Source organism: Triticum dicoccoides, chromosome 6B (assembly GCF_002162155.2).
Source record: "Triticum dicoccoides isolate Atlit2015 ecotype Zavitan chromosome 6B, WEW_v2.0, whole genome shotgun sequence".
NCBI lineage: Eukaryota > Viridiplantae > Streptophyta > Magnoliopsida > Poales > Poaceae > Triticum > Triticum dicoccoides.
The window spans coordinates 522364753-522370797 of record NC_041391.1 but is presented as its reverse complement, the minus strand read 5'-3'; positions in this window follow the sequence as shown (position 1 = coordinate 522370797).

Here is a 6045-nt window from a genome sequence, read left to right as displayed (position 1 = left end):
GAGCTCATGCTCCCTTCGTCCATGGCGCCAGCCAGCCCCGCAGGCCACGCCGTTGCCTCCTCCGCATCGAGGCAGGGAGTGGTGCTCCCTGCGCCCGGTCCCCTCGCCCCTTGCCGCCTCCTCCGTTGGTGGCGACCACCAGGAGCTCCACCAGGAGCCCGGAGTCCCCGCCGTCAAGCTCCATGCCGCACCCCTGCATCCTGCGACCGCATCAGCCGCAGCCGCCTCCATTTTTTGTTCCTTGCGCGAAGAAGACCCATGCCCTTCAACCGCAGCATGCTTCATTGGGTTGTCTCCGCAAGGCTCCGTTTCGAATCACTACCAAGGCCAAGACCATCCCCGGGCAAGACCTCGTGTACGACTACCCTCGAGGACGCTGGCTCCGTCAAGTTCGACTACAACGTGTACCACTACCGTCGACCCTCGAAGACCCCGTGGACCCCGAACATCCACGGGACATGAACAACTACTTCCACTACGACCCACGAGTACCACTACTTCCCTCGACGACTCGAACCGCTCCGAAAACGCACGCTTCGAAGGTATAACCACCGAGATGACCGATCGTGAACGAATGCATGCTTTGTTGTATGAGATGTACCATATGTTTGCACCGTGATCGAATCGTCCTTGCGATGCCCCTCTTTTGCCATGCCACCGTCCCGTGGGAACCCGGAATCCGGGATCACCCCACCATCTTGCATGACTCGCTCACGTCACACTTCCTTTTGCACCGGTACCTCCATGAGTTACCGGGACCGGAATGTTGCCGTGGCACCATTTTCGTTATTGTTGCCGTGGCACCCGTTTTGTTCCGCCATGGTGACCAAATGCTTCATAACATGCTCATGTCAACGTTTTCATTAAAACTGCATAATCCTTGATTATGTCATCTGCATCATGTTAACTACATTTAAATGGTTAAAATTGTTGTTTGCATTAAATTGCTAAATGACTTATGGGGATTTTCCGGAATTGTTGTTTGTTGTTTCCGGCCTCATTTAAACTTGCCTAGATAGGTAGTTTAATTATGCTTCACCTCTTGCCATGTTTAACAACATTTAATATTGTTGGGTACATAACCGAGAGAGAACTAAATAATTGATGTGGTGTTCCGTCAATATGCAACTCGTTGCAACTCGTTGCATATTGAGCTCCACTTAAATTGTAGTGTTGTTTGCTTTACCTTGCCATGCCATGCCTCTTTAAACCGGACATGCATCATATTTGGTTGTGCATCATGCCATGATTATGTGATGGTTGTTTACCATGTTGTTTGCTTCTTTCCGGTTTGCTTCTCTCGTTAGCTTCGGTTTCGTTCCGGAGTTGTGAGGATTCGTTCGACTACATCCATTTGTCTTCTTCATGGACTCGTTCTTCTTCCTATCGGGATTTCAGGCAAGATGACCTTTACCCTCGATATCACTTCTATCTTTGCTTGCTAGTTGCTTCGTTCTATCGCTATGCTGCGTTACCTATCACTTGTTTACCATGCCTCCCAAATTGCCATGTTAGCCTCTAACCTTTTCACCCTTCCTAGCAAACCGTTGCTTGGCTATGTTACCGCTTTGCTCAGCCCCTCTTATAGCATTGTTAGTTGCAGGTGAAGTTGAAGATTGCTTCATGATGGACAGGATTATTTTGGGATATCACAATATCTCTTATTTAATTAATGCATCTATATACTTGGTAAAGGGTGGAAGACTCGGCCTTATGCCTGGTGTTTTGTTCCATTCTTGCCACCCTAGTTTCCGTCATACCGGTGTTATGTTCCCGGATTTTGCGTTCCTTACGCAGTTGGGTGATTTATGGGACCCCCTTGACAGTTCGCTTTGAATAAAACTCCTCCAGCAATGTAGCGACCCGACCTTAGACGGTCAAGTCTCTGTGCTCAGTGTCATTGTCGTGGTTCTAAGTCTGACAGTAGAATGGGGGGTAAGTATGGAAAGGCAAGGTCCTAGCTATGGAGTAGTTGTACACACGGGTGTTTAGCGAGTTCAGGCCCTTCTCTGAGGAAGTAACAGCCCTACGTCTCGGAGCCTGGAGGCGGTCGACTGATCTCTGTGTATATGAGTTACAGGGGTGCCCACCCTTCTACCAGTGGAGGGGGTGGCTTATATAGAGGACGCCAGGACCCCAGCCAGCCCACGTAGAGGAGGGTTAAAGTACATTTAGGCCGGGCGTTACTGGTAACGCCCTACATAAAGTGTCATCATGACCATTAAGACTACTTAATTACAGACCGTTTGGATATAGCATAGATCCTGAACTTCTGATGGTCGAGTGTGTCTTCATGGTCGAGTGTCTTCTAGCCGGTCGAGTGGAGCTTCTCTTGGTCGACTGGAAGGTAGCTTCGCATGATGATGTCCTTGGGTATGGTATCCTAGATAGGTCCATGACCCTACCCTAGGTACATAACCTCATCATTAGCCCCCGAACGGATCGAGGTTCGAGTGAGGAAGGGGTTGACGATTTTCTCCGACTTATTTACTGTACTTTGATTATGTCGTATCTTGGATCGGCGATTCTTCTTTCGGCGTTGGCATCGACTTTTACTTCAGTCGCCTTGATCCATTCTTATCTTTTGTCGAGTGAACTTTTGAACTTCGATGAACTTCTAAGCGACGGATCACGGGAAGGATATCGTCTGACAGATTGATCCGCTGTTAGCGGATTTTGCGGGATCTGAAATTTGGGAAGCGCGCGAAGCGGGGCGATCCGCGACAATCGGGTGGGATAAGGTATGGATGCCTCGATTTCCGTGCCGCCTTTTTCGCCACGTATCGTACGTGTGCGACTGTTTCGGGATGTGACAGATCTGCTCGGACCCACTCGTTAGCCACTCGGAAGCGCCCTTATATAAAGTGTCGGGGAAGAGTTTTTGAACAGTGCCTCCCCATTCTCCTCTCTTCCCTCTCTGCCTCCGCCCACGGCGCCTGCTCCTACCTCCGCCTTATCCACCTCTCGAGCGCTTCGCCGGCGATAATGGTGAAGGAGAAGAAGGCGGCTCTAGAGCGCGTGAAGAAGGCGACGGCGACGGGGCAAGCGAAGGGGAGACCGTCCAGTCGGGGCGGATCTTCGTCGAGGTCCCGCCTTCCGAAGGGTTGGGTCCAAGGGGATTGGATCCGCTCGACCATCACTGGGAAGGACCTCGACGACCTGGCCGATGAGGGACTGATCCCCCACGGGTCAGCGAGGCTCCCGGGGTCCGAGTGTCAACCGCAGCCGCAGGAGGGTGAGTGCGTTCTCTTAGCCACTCACGTAGATTGTGGTTTTTCTCTGCCGCCGAGTGTGTTCTTCCATGGGTTTCTGAATTTCTTTGGGGTGCAACTCCACCATTTCAATCCCAATTCCATCGCCTATCTTGCTGCCTTTGTGTCCATGTGCGAGAACTTCCTGGGTTGTCAGACCGCACTGGGGTCTCTTCAAGCACATATTCACCTGTCGGTCGCAGACAGTAAAAAAGGCGAGTCCGGGTGATGAGAGGACCAAGGTTATAAAGATGTGCGGGGGTCTTGGGATTCAGTTGAGGAATAAGAGCACTTTCCCGGCCATGACCCTTCCTGAGTCGGTCAGAGGGTGGCAGTCGACTTGGTTCTACTGCCAAGACGAGTCGACGCCGGGGCAGTCGACTGGTCTCCCTCCGTTCTCCATGGTCTGAGTGGACAAACCGTCTTCTCTGAAGGTGCTTCCTGAGGAGAAAGCCGAGGTAAAAATGTTGGTGGAGCGCATGGTCCAACTCGTTCGGGACGGAGTGACGGGCATGGATCTTCTGGAAGTCTTCCTTAGGTGGCGTATCCAACCGCTCCAGTACCGAGGCCACCCGATGTGGCTGTACTGCGGTACTGAAGACACCACTCGGGTCCATCCAGAGGCAGTCGACGACGCCACGCTGGAGAGGTGGGTGGCCGCCATCACAGGGAACAAGGACAACCCTCAAGGGGCGAGGAGGATCCCGCCACTCGACTGTACCTATACGCCGGACAAGGTATGGCCGCTTATCTCCGAGTGTAAATTTGTTTTATCCATTCTGCTTTGCCGCGAATTGGTCGGTTGATCTTTGTTTTGCATTGTTGCTTGTCTGACAGGCCACCACTGAATTGTACTCGATGCCCAATGGGGCGCAGACGCCGACTGAGGAGGGGGAAGGAAGCGGGGGTGAAAGCCCGGAGGAGTGGGATTCGGATGCTGATGACGACGACGAGGGTGACGACTCTGGTGAGGAGGAAGAAGAGGAGGAGGAGGAGGAAGTTGCACCTCCCCGCTCGGAAAGACGCTCGAAGCTTGCCCATGATCCAGCGACTGAGCGGGGTAAGGGGGTCGCAACCGCTTCCCAGTCGACCAAGCGCCCTCGGACCACTTCTCCGGCGCCGACTGAGAAGGCTCCGAAGCAATCTCGAGTGGTACCGTCGAAGCCCGCAAAGGTCTTGCCGAAGATGAAGATGGTGATCCCCACTATCTCAGGGTAATGGTAGTTTTGAGCTTTCCCTGTTTCATGAACTTGTTCTTGGTTGACTCATGGGCCAATCGACTGACTTTTGGAACTGCAGCGCTGCTACTTCTGATACTTCGGCCAAGGCTGAAGACCACGAGATGGAGGATGCTGCTACCTCGCAACCTGGTATGATTCTTGTGATGCCGTTTTCAGTCGACTGACTTATTGTCTCTAATTTTGATTCTTTCTGCAGCTTCATCTAACATTGTTATTGACCTTCCTGACGACGACGACGAAGAACCACCGAGGCAAAGGAGGAGCAAGAAAACGCCTGCTGGCAAGGCGACTCGAGATGTGCCAGCACCTGAGACGTTGGTCGTGGAGGGAGACAATGTCACTCGACCCACCGTAACCTTCGCGGTGCCGTTGACGAGTGCTCGCCCTTCGTCGTCGAGTGCTGCTCAACCCTCGCTTTTCTCCACCTACCCCGTTCCAGAAGACCAAGCCAGTGCTGCTAGAGAAGCGATACGCCAAGCGGGGGTCATGATGGAGCAAGTGAAGGCAATTCGAGAAGCCAGCCAGGCAGCCTATGACGCCAGTTCGGCACTCCAGAGTAATGTTCAGGTCAGTCGGTCACTGCCTGTTCTTCTTTCTGAAATTCCTAGAGTCTGTCCTACACCCACTGGGTGTGTGTCGATTGAAATTCCGGGTTAGTGGGGGCACGCCGAGTGCACCCAATGGGTGTAGTCCCCAAGGCTATGGTGGACTGCTGGCAGTCGACCATAGTCTTTATGTTTTTGAGTTTTTCTTTACTTGACAAGGTCGAATAGATTCATAGACCGGTGGGGGCACGCTGAGTGCACCCACTGGGTGTAGTCCCCAAGGCTATGGTGGACTGCTGGCAGTCGACCATAGTCTTTATGCTTTGAGTTTTTCTTTACTCGACAAGGTCGAATAGATTCATAGACCGGTGGGGGCACGCTGAGTGCACCCACTGGGTGTAGTCCCCGAGGCTGCGGTCGACTACTGGCAGTCGACTATAGTCTAAAGAACATTGCCTCTCTTTTTTTTGTTGGTCGACTGGTCGACTCTTGATGAAACTAGTGGGGGCACGCTGAGTGCACCCACTGGGTGTAGTCCCCGAGACTATGGTCGAATGTTTGCATTCGATCGTAGTCTTAGAAACGCTATGATTTTTCCTTACTCACTCAGAAGTGAATTTTCTTTGACGTATGTCGATTGATTCTTCGTAGAAATCCTGTGACCTTGCGGCTTGTTATACTGAGTTGGAGAACAAACACATTCAGCTCGAGCTCGATCTGAAACTGGCCCAAGAGAACTTGACGAAGGCGAAGGAGGAAGCTAAAGGTATGCTTGGTGAGGCCTTTGACGACTGCCTTTGCCTCTCACTTGTTTCCGAATCTAATCTCACTATAACTTTGTAGGCAAAGTGAGGGACGCCCTGAAGAAACAAGAGCTTGACTTGGCTGAGATGCAAAAAACTGCTTTAGAGAAGACCAGGCTAGCGGATGAGAAGCTGGCTTCAGTGACTAAGCTTGAAGAAGAAAACACCAATCTGAAAGCTGCTCTTGATGCTGCCAACCAGGAGG